Consider the following 14896-nt stretch of genomic DNA (forward strand, 5'->3'; position numbering starts at 1 on the left):
GGCAAAGGAATTCCAACTAATATACAACCCTGTAAAGGTAGGTTTCCTGTATATAGTTGTATTAAACCGATTCCCTATCCTTTCTACAAGGACGTCCAAAAAGGGTAAAGAGTAATTCTGCTCTTCCTCCATCGTAAACTTAAGTGCCGGGTGGAGACTGTTTAATTTCAGAAAAAAAAATCACTTACTTCATGGCGGCACTAAAAAATGACAAAGGTGTCATCTACATAACGCCAATAACGAACAGGTCTAGAAACCTGAGTAAACAGTAAGGATTCCTGAAAGCCTAGGAAAATATTAGGGGTTAGAGTGGCACAACACGTTCCTGGGTATTTACGCAAACTTTTTATATCATCCGGGCCTTTAAGGAATACATCCGGACCTTTACGGAATACATCCGGACGACCACCAATTCTCGAATCGTCAATTGGTGTTCATTTGTACGAAAATAAAACTTGTGGCCAGGCATATTCTGATGAATGTTTTCGCATTTTACATAAAGCCCGGAACAAACAGCACCTCAACATCTTGGAGGCCGTCAGTGTGCTGATGCGCAAACCAGCTTTATGTAGACAAAAAGAACTTTCACATAAATTAGAGTTATTTAACCCATAATGACTCCATTCATACTTTTCAAAGCAATATTAAAATTGTGTAACACGAAACATCTGTTTATATATATATATATATATATATCAGCGAAACAGTACTGTATTTTGATGACTCTATATATATATATATATATATATATATATATATATATATATATATATATATATATATATATATATATGGGTGGGTTTTGGGAATATAATGGCACTAACACTATTTGGGTTTAATCGGCTTCTCCTTTAGGAGGAATTTCGACGGGAACGTGAAATTTGCGTGCGATTGAAATAATATAATTCATAATTACTTGTGATTTCAGTCCATTCAGTGTTACCGAAACAAGTATAAGTTTCGTTTGTGAGTTAAATAAATAACTCTGCTGAGAATTCCATACATACGCCCAATATCAACATAAAGCTGTCTTTACAAGAAGGAGGGGTGAGATCATATCGACTTAATCTTTATCATAATGACATCTTAGAATAGATGGATAGTTCGAATAATCCGTGTAATACATATCAATTTGCACTGCAGGGATTTGAAATTCATTGGAATGAACTCTCGTATAAAAATCTGATTAACTGCGTTTGCTAGACAATTATATTCCTACGCTGAATTACTATGAATAATCATCCAACAACTATTTTTCAGACACTGGGGCCTTTCATACCTTATTCTATATCTACGTATGTATGGAAAAGTATGCATTCACGCAAACATACACACATATACACATACAAATATATATATATATAGACATATATATATATAATATATATATATAACTGTTTTAAGTGTCTAGACGTAATACTAATATTAATATAAACGCACAGCTATTTAAATCTTTCCCTTCATAATTGCCTGACAGACGGCCATAACATTCGAAGTAAATTGTTATTACATCGATAATCGCGTCTGGCCTCATGTACTTTTGCCACTGGCTTTAATTGAATCGATGCCAGCGCATGCAAGCAACGAAATAAAAGAATAAACAACAAAAAGGATTTCACAAAAATACACTACAATGAAATCTTGTGATTTAGATTTGGTGCACAACAGACAGTGTGCCGCTGGCGACGTCACATTTTCTCCTGAACTTTCAACGTTTCGTTCACGAAGATTTTATCTTTAATTTGAATAATTATATAATGTCAAGTAATTTGTCAAACTTCATTGCAAAATTGTTTTTTTATTAAAGAAAAAACTTTGCTTGTGCTAATTCTGTATGCACTGACAGACACACGTACAAAAGACATATATGAACGCGCACACACACGCACATACGCACACACACACACACACATATATATATATATATATATATTACTTCATTGTCTAGATACTATTATACATAAATATTTTATATGTCGATTTTCTACTATTTATGTTTTATATTGTATATGCCAGGAGACAGATTTTGGTAATTAATAAAAACAAAGTAAATAAGTTCGAAAATAATATTTAATAAAAGAAAAGGCTAGAATCGAATCGAGTATTCAGAAGTTGAAAAGAATACATATTGCAATTTGTATGCAATTTCAGCAATGTGGAGCTCTGTCCATTGTGTTGGAAATAATGATGAAACTGGTTAGAACAATGGAAATAAAACTAAGGAATGTATTTGTGTTTCCGAACGTGTTGGTTGGTTAGTTGTTTTTTGTTTTACGGCATATCAACCCTTTTCGGGTTATTTACTGCCGAATCCAAAGATTTTGAAGAAAAAATTGTTAATAGGATGTGTTGTTTTCAAGTCGGTTTCTATGTAACCCATAGTTGGAACCCGTACAGGTACTACCACTCCGAGTCAGAGTGGACCTGAGAGCAATGATAATTAAAGGATGGTCTCACACTCCCCAAAGCTGCAAGCTAGGACCTCACCATTGGATATAGTTTAAGGTCATATCCAGGACCACAAACGTGTTGGTGTCATATGTGAATTTAAAACCACGTGAGAAAACATTGACGTGGTTGAGAACGTTTCTGACGTCACAAAGAAATATAAATCACAATATACTCAGATGTTAGGAGACCGAGTTAATAAGAGAGAAAACGTGGTTTGCTTGATCTGTGTTATTAATAGATTTTTGTGTGTGGCGCGTTTGATCATTTACTTTTTTTCCTTTGACGTAAATACCTGAGCTGTAAAGACATGTTTGTTGCAAGGCTAACAATTAAAACAATTATTAATAGCTATTACATCACGCATGCATATTCGTTATCAGTCGTTCGACGTTCACCTTACAAAATCCCTTTTTATATTTTCACACGTCTGCACAGACTTTCTCCGGCCAAAACCCGAATATAAATTTTCGCATTGGTTCGAGTACCCTTTATATAAAATTTTCATGTCTGTAGACCTAAAAATGATAAAGGAGTTTGGTAGGCAATTATTTTAACAAATATATATACGCATCCATGAATACATATAGAAAGTGAGTTGTGTTTTTTGCAAATATTACGCAAATATAAATTATGTAGAATATCTGCATGAATATAATTACACTAAAACCGAAAAAAAATATTAGTGAATTAATTTAAAGGAATGTTTTATATAATATGCAAATTAGCTACATCTTTTGCAGGTAAATTCAATTAAACGACCCACATATAGCAAAGTTGTATTTTCTTTTGATATATATATATATATATATATATATATATATATATACAACGGCGTGCAATAAGTAATGCCCCTAACCCACTTCCCATGGCAGTAGAGCAACGAAACTTGGCACAGTTATTAGTCTTTCTCTACATAGGAACCACCCAGAACTATGAATTTCTCCCATCGTTTGGTGCAGCTCTGGAGACCGTTTTTGTAGAACACCCCAGGTTGGTCCTCCAACCACGATGTGATTTCAGAAATCAAGGCTGCATCATCTGAGAAACGCTTTCCTTTCAAAAACAACTTCATGGCTGGGAAGAGGTGAAAATCAAACTGTGCAAGGCCAGGAGAGTAGGGAGGACGAGGAAGGATTTCATAACCACACGCCCGTGCTTCTGATCGGGCGACATGCGAATTGTGGGCCGGAGCATTGTCCTGCAGGAGGAGGATCTTGCCCCGCTTCTTGATATTGATAGCTTCCCTTAATTTCCTCAAAGATGAAGCATAAAAGGCTCCTGTAATTGTGGTACCCTTTGCCAGGAAATCTCTCATCACTGCTTCGTCCTTGATCCATCTTCTTAGCACATCTCCAAATTCATCACCGGCCCCTCGACGCGTTATCACTTCTGGAATGGTGTGAGCAATTTGTCAGACACCTTATGCATATGCAAATGGTCATGAATGATATTTTCCACAGACCCTGTACTAATCTTGATATCTAGAGCTATTTGGCGAATAGTAATGCGCCGATCTTCCAAAATGGCAGCCTCAACTTGACGGACAGATGTCCCATCAATGGCATAAGGGGCAATCTGGTCAGGGAGCTTTTTCCACACACTTCCAATCATGTTTTAATTTACGACGCCAGCGTTTTACAAGGTCATATGAAGGGACATTATCACCATAAGTTTCTTTCATTTGATCAAAAGTCTCCTGTGGTGTGCGTCCTTTCAAATACAAAACCGGATCACTGCTCGACATTCAACTGGCTCCATGTTACACCTGACTCAGTTCACTCACTAAATTGGTCATACGAAAAAGTCTGGAAACTTATTTAATTCACCTCGTATCAATAAGCATATTTCCAATATAAAAACCCAACGTTGACTGTCTATATTTCGATTACCAAAAAAAAAAAAAAAAACGATGTGAGGGATATCAGCGCCAGAAAAATATAAAATACTACCAGGACCCGTGAACTGCATTTGCCTGGTTGGCGTATGTACCCCTTCGTAAAAAAAAAAATCAAGTACTGTTGTTGTTGGTGGCAAACTCCTAACCTCTTCATGGTTAGAACGACTTAAGCATTAGACACACTATTTACGTCCGCATTTTTAGAACGGCTTTCAAAATAGACAGCCCCAACCTCCCCATATTAAGAACGGCTTTCGGAATAGACAAACTTAACCGCCTAATTTTAATCACCGTTTTCGGAATAAGCACGCCAACCATCGAAAAGTACTTGTCAAACTTAAATGAGATTTTCATAATCAACATAGTCGAACACCTATAAACGTCGTCGGGTTAAGGAAAATTGTGGCGGTGGAGCTAATGTAAAAATTTAACCACGTAAAAACAATTTATTGCCTTCTGTAGAGAGCGACGGTAATCGGTTAATATGTTTAATTTTGTTTGTTTGTTTTTTCAGCACGATTGTAATCTGTAGAGAGCGACGGTAATCGGCTAATATGTTTAATTTTGTTTGTTTGTTTTTTTAGCACGATTGTAATATGTAGAGAGCGACGACAATCTGTTAATATGTTTAATTTTGTTGGATTTTTTTTTCAGAACGATGGTATGTATCGGTTAATATGTTTCATTTTGTTATTTTTAGCAACGCCAATCAATTATGTTTAATTTTGTTTTGTTTTTTGCAGCACGATTGTAATCTGTAAAGTGCAATGGCAATCGGTTAATATGTTAATTTTGTTGTTTTCATCGATGCCAATCAGGTTATTTGCTTAATTTTCTTTGTTTTCTTTCAGCACGATTGTAATTTTAGAGTGCGACAACAATCGGTTAATATGTTTGATTTTGTTATTTTTAGAGACGCCAATCGGTTAATATATTTAATTTTTTTCTCAACACGATGGTAGTCTATATAGAGCGATGGCAATCGGTTAATATATTTAATTTAGTTTTGGGGGCGATTTTCTTCTGTGGAAAGCGACGCAATATTGTATGTTTTCTGGAGCGATCGTTTATTTATTGTAGAACGGAATGCCGAAATATGCGAATAGTCAGGTATCAGCTAATCAAAATGGGCGAAATTTGAGAAGGGATAATTTATTTTTTTGAATCGGGAAATGGAAAGATTATGTTATGGGTATTATGTAATAACACGTCAATGGTGGCGCTAGCACAATATCGAAGAAAATATAGAATTTGACTCGGTCTCAAATAGTAGTGGCGGAAGCACTAAATATTGAGAGATACCAAGAGAAACTTCTTCTTATGTAGATGTGTCGATTGTGATGGTGTTGCTCATCGGATGTCATATAGTATTTTATCATCACGAATGAATGTGGCAGAAATGGTGGTCGTAAGCTACATAAGATAGTGGCTATCAGAGTAGATGCGTTGAATTTGAATGTGTCATCTGTTGTTGCAAATCTACGGTATTTTGATCTGAAGGGTAATTTCTGCAATCAAAATATATAGAGAGATTAAGCAACATTTTAAAACCACTTTTCTAACTTCAATAGTAAGAAATTAAACACAGAAATATGCCGTACCGCATCTATTCCAAATTGAAGAATATGGAAAGTAGGAGTCTCCTATGTATTCGGACAAGGAAAATGTCTCTATATTCAAAGACAACCATATTCTATTAAATTATAGAATTGAGATGAGTTTTTACTGCAGATGTATAGGTAGTTTCAACATAGCGTATGTTTCGATTGCATGGTGGATTAGAAGAAAATACATGCGATCGATATGCATGATATACTATGGCGTGATTTTGTTAATGATTGGTTTTTGTGTAGTCAGGTTTTCTGCATTAATTAAGTTATTTCCGTTTATGCCTTTTGGTTATAGTAATTCGATTTTCGGATCAAAGATAACGACTATTATATATGCATTTTTTTAGATAGACAATTAATTAATAATAAAATAGTCCCACTAAAGAATACTATAAAACAGTATAAATCAATTAAATATATCACATGATCTTTCATAAGGAAACATTGTGCCGAATGTATGCATGTGGAAATAATCTGTTTCATCGCATCCTGTAGGGATCACTTATAATAAAATAATTATAGTATTGATATAATTGTTTGTATTCTCAGTCAGTTTAGAACAATATCACTATTACGAATATTAATGTCGATATTAACGATGATGCTTTGCTTAAAACAATGGCAATGTTATCTCCATTGATACTCCTCGCATTGCTGTTTGTAATTTTCGAACTTTCATTAATACTAAAATAATCAGGAAATAGTTTTTTAAGTTTTTTTTTAATTTTTATATGTTAATGTTTTTGTTTTCGTTTCCTTTTTGTAAAATATTGTTCTGTGCTGATTTAACTTGATTATATGTAATTTAGCACGGAAATCTACTTGGAAGATACATATCTGTGAAAGCATATATAATTGCTCTCGAGATTTTTTCCTGTGCTAAATATATAAAATGGCAACAGTGTTGAACTTGACCACGTTGGATTGAGAAATACAGATGCCTTTTAAGGTGCGATATAAAAAAGAACAATTCCTAACTCTCACTCGATTTTTTTTATATGGAGGTCACCATTATCGAGGCCCAGAAGTCACTCAGGGATAAGGGTTATTTTGTGTACAGTAATCAATGGGATAGTGTTGCAATATTCATTAGCATTGGAGATTTGATAAAGTGTCATTACTTACGGGGGCGGTTCATCAGGAATTTGTTTATGTTGGACTTGAAGACATACATGTTTAAGTTAGGAGGGAAACAGGCGTGCAGTTCTAAGAAAAGAACCTTTGTTCATGGAATCTACGTTTTGATTTAGGCACAGATAAAGAGTGGGGAAAATTATTGACAGTGGTTTCAGCTAAACGGGTGTTTATCTAGAAAAATTTGCGAGGAGGGACCAGGGATTGGATTTCAGACGAGCACCTGTCATGGAAATAAGGATAAAACAAAGATAGGCTCGCAACGTCTCTTCTCTGGGAGAGTGCTTGCAGGGAAGAGAAAAGGGGATCCCCACTAAACCACAAAGTCTATTTTATACTCTCTCAAGGTAGGATAGGCTGTTTTTAGCAGCTCCTTCCAAGATGTGGCACCAATACTCCATCCTTGGACGTACTTGGCTTTTATATAGATAGAGAATTGTATCAGTAGTGAGATATCTTCTGGAGCGGTAGAAGGATCCTACCATTTTCCCAGCGACCTTGGCAACAAACTTGATATACGTGTTCCATTACAGATCAGGAGTAAAGGTAAAACCCAGAAGCTTGCAAAACATAGGGTCTCCCCTATACGAGAGCCATTCATTTCAATTCATGCCAGATGGGAATCAGCGCGTTGATGATGTAAATATAGTAGCCTGGTTTTAGATGCATTTAAGGTAACCAGCCACCTCTTCCCTCATTGTACCACGCGCTCGAGATCAGAGGAGAGATAATAAACTTTGTCATCTACAGCCTTTGGTGTGTTGCCGTAAATGTCATCATCATAGATGTCAACGAATGATTTAAGTATGTGTTTTGCGAGATCATTAGAGGTAGATACGGAAGAGAGTTGGGTCCAGGATAGACCCCTGAGGGACTCCAGCATTAATACGGTGGGCCTGTGATATTTTACTATCAACCACTACTCTTATGAGCCTATCAGAGAGAAATGATTTAATGATTGAGAAAAAATGCCCAGTTATACTGTAGCTGGAAATCTTGTAACGTAAGCCTTTATGCCATACCTTATCGAAGGCCTTTTATATGCAATTGCCATAGAAAGGAAGCCTTTGTCGAGAGATTTGCTGATCCTATGATATATAACCGTTAGCACATATCTGCTGTAGATCTAGCAGAACGGAAACCATAAGGTTATTTCTGCTCAGGTGGCTGACTACTTCTCTATATAATATGGATTCCAGCAAGGTACTCATAACACACAAGAGACTTATTAGCCTGTACTGAAAGAGAGATGACATATCACCTGAATTCTTAAATACAGTATATACTGATGTGGTTTTCCAGGGTGTTGAAAAGCACTTCTTTTTGAGGCAATGCTTAAACAGTTTTGTAAGTATGGGGGCAAGTTCTGGTTGGAGCTTTTTTAACACTATATTTGGAATGTCGTCAGGGCTAGTTGATTTTTACTGGAATCAGGGTTCTTGATTTGTTTGGCGACCTCACACACAGATATTTGTATGTTACCTAACGTGCTGTGTGTTATAGGAGGAGATACGTGGAGTTGATGGCCTTCGTCCCATAGGGTAGAATTAGCTGCAAAGTTCTTAGCAAATAGTTTGGTCTTGTCTCGTGCTGACGAGATGACCTCTTGTCCATTAATAATTGTTGGGATAAAACGCACGTTTCTGTTCAAGATCCTATTTGTTATTTGCCAAAAATGGTGGGAACCTAGCCGCTGCTCAGCTACTTTGGATTTAACGGACTGGGCATATAGCTTCCGTCCATTTTTATTACTCTATTACAGTGATTGCTGGCGTTCCTGAAAGCAGTTTTAGTCTCAGTGCATCTATTACGTTGGTAGCTATTGAAATAGTGATTTCGGTTCGCAATGGCAGCAGCATATTCTGGGGAGAACCATGGCTGGCTTTTGGGTTTTTGTTGGAATTTTTTAGATGGTATGAATCGGTCTATTCTTACAATTAACCATTCGGTTAGGTCTGATACGATAAAGGGCACATCCTTTTTAAACATAGAATGCAGAGGTAAATCAGATATGAATGTACGGAAGCTATCCTAGTCAACCATAGAGCATCGGTATACAGTACGGTGGAGAGGTACGTCTGAAGACTTATTACATTTCATTTTTATCTTAACTCATACAACGGAGTGGGCGGAGGATCCTAGAGGAGATAGAATGGAACATGAACATAGCTCAGAGGAAGTTGAGAGAAAAAAGGTCTAGAAGGCTGGCCGGTAGTATCGGGCACACGGGTGGGCTAGCGAATAATCTGAGTGAGGTCATAGTCAATGGTAAAATCATGATAGAACCTCCCCCTCATCATCTGTCATATTTGAGTGGGTCAGCCATTTCACGTCATTGACATTGAAGTCACCGCAAATGTGAATGCTAGCAGAGGGATGTGCAGACAGGATGTGGTCTATTTTCTCAGATATACTCTTAAATATAGTAACTCCGCTGTTGTGGGGTAATTGAAAGCAAATATAAATGCAGTACTGTAAGCAAGTGAAATCCGGAAGCACATATAAGGTAAATTAGGGTCGTCTCTTGAGATATCCCTGCCACACGGGAAGCCATCTTTAATGTAGGTACATATGTCATGCATATGGCGATCTTGGGGGTCAGATTTAGATGTTAAGTTAGAGTATCCTTTAATTATGAACTCATCTAGGGAAGTGGTCGGCCCTATTCCAGTTTCGCCTAGAACTAATATGTCCGGTTTCCTCTCCTGTAAATGGGTATCAACCTCTGGAATGTTGGAACGTAGACCCCTGATGTTGGAGGAGACATGGTAGTAGGGGTCTACGTTGGGGGATGGGGTCCTAGATTTATTCATGATTTTTCTGGAGATATTTAATCTTAAGGTTTTGGGATTTGTGGAACTGGTTGGCATACTTGGTTAGAGCAGGATAGAAAGGTAAATTAAGATAGAAAAGGACAGGAATTTTTTGTAGCACATGATAAGGTAACGCCGTAACAATTACTCACTAGTATGGCTAGAGACTACTGCAGAATCCACTCAACAAATGGCAATACAGCAGCCCCGGTATTTGTACCTGCTGATAGGACAGCCTCCTTAGTGGTTAATCCAAAGTTGGGGTCTCTGACTATCAGGCGGATAACGTCAGTCCAGATGAAACATTTACCTCCAGCACTCTTACTAGTAACATGACCACAAGGATAGACATAGAATCAGAAAAATTTCCGAAATCTCAGACTACTGTTCACAAAGTACTACCGACTTGGAAAACAGCTTTGTCTTCATCCTTGTCAGAAAAATCACTCATTGGAATGAGGACTGAGGGATAAAAAAGGAGAAGCGAGAGTTACTGGTGCTGTCGATAACACATCCACTGCATTATCTACTCTCCATTTAAAAAAAGGTAGGATGGATTATTAATATCTACTTAGTATAAGTCCGGTGCTCAATTGCCAATTTAGGACGCTGTTTGAATATAGTCTCCCCTCTCATATTAATGTGTGGATGTTTTTTGGCGTTATCTATCTCGAGTCTGGATCTTAGAGCTTCACCTTAAAATACAATAATGAACTTTTATCAATTTGTGAAGTCGGGGTATTTTGTATTAACCTACATTTGAGGAACTCATTTAAAAACTGGTTTAGAATAATACTGTTTCAGTTATGTATTAAGTTTGCACTGGTTTAAAATAATGCATACTGCAGAGAACAAACCGCGTTTTGAGTTTAGATAATAGTTCAAGGTTTTAATTTGGAAGGTTCTCTTATTTACGGGTGACTTTTTTTATGTAAGAAAACAGTATTGGTTAATAATAGCATATTTGACAAAAATATTTCAGTAAAAAAAGAAAAAGAAAAAGATCTTTACAAATGTAGTTAGGGTTAAGAAACATAGAGGTTTGTTCGCTTCATCATTAGAGTGCTGGTAGAAAATATAAATATTTTCGCAATGAAAGGTGTGAAATTCTCGAAGAACTATTAAATGTCTAATATATATATATATATTTATATATATATTATATATATATATATTAAATGTCTAATATATATATATATATTTATATATATATTATATATATATATAATGACTTTGTTGCTGTGAATTCTTAGATCTTAAGCCAATTGTTTTTTTCTTAAATCGTACTCAATAAAAAAGAGCTGTATGAATGTATATCTATCATTTTTAAATGGACTAAATGTGTTTACATATATATATATATAATTATATAATACTTTCTCTATTATACTTTATTACCCTACGCACACACAATGATCAATGTAGGATGACAATTATGCCAGTCGGTAGATTCTAACCTAGCCACGAAGCCACCTATGACTTCATTTGTTCTTACCTCTAGGCCACCATACGATTGCCACGAGAATGAAGGAAATTAATAACTAATAAATGCATAAAATCTGGCGCATATATTAAACAATTCAGAGTGTTTGAAGGACGGAAGTCGTACATATTTCATAAACGCTAGAATTCGAGATTTGGCTCATTACTTTTTCGCTAATGCAACATACAAAATTGTACGCACCATGTCCAACATCCTAACTCACTTACGGGCACTATCAGCACTTCTCTCCTAAATAATTCCAACGATTACTCAACAAGATAAACAAAAACATTAATATACATAACAAAACTATACACAGCTTAAATACGATATCATTATACACCAATTTCTCTATTAAAAATTAAGAAAATATACTCCATAAACGCCTAACAAAATCAAACATTAACTTACTGTTTCCTGCCGACACTTATACAAATTATTAGACTTATAACTGGCATAACTTATTTTAAAGTAAATAACAATCTCTGCAAGCCAAAATCTGGTATTCCTATGATTAACCCCTTTAGTACAGTATATTAGCCTGTCTTTTTAAGAATACCTAGAATATGGTCCTTTTAAATTTAGATTACTTCCAAAAAGAATATTATAGATACATTGACGACATTTAATTTTTTCTCACGAAAACACGCACATAGATGATATTAAAGACATATTAAACCCCGTCGAACCCTCCATAAATTACCGTATGAAACAGAAAGCAATCACCCATTAACTTTTCTATACATACTTATTATAATATCCAACAATAAACTATCCTTCAAAGTTCACTCCAAAACTACACTCAAAATAATTACATAAATTTGTATTCACACCATGAGAACAAAATAAAAATAGGTATAATAATCGGTTTCTTCCTACGCGCATTTTTTTTTTCTATCTGGTAAATTTCTTAAATAAAGGTATAAATTTTAAAAAAAACGAAATGAAAATTTGATTGGATATAACTAAAAAATGTATATAAAATGCAGTTTAATTCCGCCCTTAAAAACAGGAGATTTAATCTTTAAAGAAATTAGTCGTAAGATTCCAAAAATAAAAAAATTGAACTCCCTCAAATTGAAGACGGACAGATTGACCTTAATGTATTACGTCGAACTACTCCTAATTGATAAAGGTATCCCACCTCTATCGTCTACTTAATTTCAAATTGTCTGAAATAGTGTTGTCCGAACTTCCCGTGCTCATTACTATTTGAATCTGTAACCTCTCCCTTTTTTCTTCCTTCTTCTCACTCAAACTGGCTACACAAACCCCCTCCTTCCAAAACTGTTCTGTTATCCACACTTTCTCTTTCTCCCTTTAATCATTTACACCCAAAATGTTTTAACCCCCCCCTTTTCTTAACGGAAACAGCTTTATAAGTTATGCTTTTCGATTTCATATCATAAGATATTTAAACAATGTTATAATTTTGACATGGCAAAATAGTTCTCCTTCTCTTAAACTATTTCTAATATTCAATACTTTTCTCTCGCCTTATGAGATCAGTATTGATCAATTCGGTCTGCACATCGTAGCAAGATAGGACTATATTAACATAAAGAAAATAATTTTTTTTTCTCTTTGATTGAACATTATCAATGTATGTTATTAGAATTCATTGATTCTAATCTTTTGAATATTTTGGAACACACACACATATACACACACATATTTATATATATATATATATATATATATATATATATATATATATATATATATATATATATATAAGAGCAAACAGTTAATAAAAAAATTTAGAAAAACATTTTGAAAAATAGTTAAAAACATATTTAATCTGAAAAGGAAACGATTGATAAGTGGATAGTCCTTAATCCGCGGAGTTTCGAAGAAATACTTTCCTTCTCATCAGAGGGTAGGAATTAGCAAAATGCGGGATCGGATTTGGCATACAAAAGTATTTGATGAAACTGCAAATAAGTCACAGATCTTACTTGGTAACAAAAAGTGAAGCAGAGGGAATATGGTGAAGAAAAATGATTACACGTGAATGTATAGTCTGGTGAAAGATAAATAATCCAATGACGGTAAAATCCAAAAATATAACTCAAATTGAATTTCCATTCGCACAAATAAAATCCAAGGAAATCACATAATTGGAAGATGGTCCAAAATAATTAAAAAAAAGGCCGAAAGATGGTCCAAAATAATCCAAAAGGTCGACATCCATGAAATAATTCATTCACAATTATATATATATATATATATATATATATATATATATATATATATATATATATATATATACACTCATGAGCAAAAAATGGCCCAAGTGTGAAAGAAGGAAAAATCGATTTTTCAATATTTTTCCATGAATTTTTGTTAATTTTAGCTGAAAAACTCTATTTTGCAGATCATTATTATCATACCATATAATAATAAGTGGAAAAATTAATCCTAAAAATGGTAAGCCTGCATCTTGGCGAGGATATAAAAAATGAATTGCAGAATTAAGGCAGTCAAAAATGACATACGAGCAGATTTTTGATATTTTAAGAAAAGAAAATGTGAAAACCTCTTTTTGAAGTGAAGCGAATTGGTCAAAATTTCGAAGCCGAATGCTCGATAAAGAAGAAATCTGGATATAGTCGCCCTAGAAAATCCACTTTGAAGGACGACCACAGGCTTTAATAAACTGTTTTGAAGGATTAAAAGAAAACTTAACTTGACTATAGCAAAGAATTCAAAACAGGGACTGAAAATTCTCTTTCTAGATATGCAATAGACGAATGAAAGAAATGGGATTTTTTTTCTAAAAGGTGCCCAAAGAAATCATTTTATCTAAGAAGAACATCAATGACAGAAAGAGATTTTTCTCCTGTTTTGGCAAAAAATACAGACTGGTTCAAGAATGTTTTCTGGTAAGATGAATCAAGATTTTGTCTTGTTAGTGATGACCCTAGACAGTGCATTCGAAGAACTGGAGAACGATTTTCACCATGTTTCATAAAAACGACGGGTTAACGTGGGAATAGAGGGATAATGGTATGAGGAACATTTACTACAACAGGAGTTGAGGAACTTATTAGATGTGAGAAGTCAAAGCAAAGGAATACATTCAAATATTAGAGACAGGATTATTACCAAGTATCCAAAAGCTGGGAATATCCCGGAACATTATTTTTCAACATGATAATGCCCCAGTAAATACTGCTAAAGTCACAAAAAATGGTTTTCTGATAATCCAATTGATTTGATGTTTTGGCAAAGTCAAATCCCCGATTTAAACCTAATCGAGAATATTTTGTCCATAATATTTTGTGCATTGGCTGGAAGAACTTTTTCAAACAATGACAAACTGAGAAGCTATGCAAAGCGAATGGAATAGTATCTCATCTTCACAGTGTGTCACTTTGGTTGAGAGCATGTCAAAAAGATTGATCTTTTAAAGAAATCAAAAGGGAATTCGATTCCATATTAAGCATTTATAAAAGTAAATGTCTTGTTCTGTGTTATTAGTCTCGTTTAAGTTTCCTTGTTCAAT

Source organism: Euprymna scolopes, chromosome 15, assembly GCF_053919585.1.
Source record: "Euprymna scolopes isolate OS-2025 chromosome 15, ASM5391958v1, whole genome shotgun sequence".
Taxonomy (NCBI): domain Eukaryota; kingdom Metazoa; phylum Mollusca; class Cephalopoda; order Sepiida; family Sepiolidae; genus Euprymna; species Euprymna scolopes.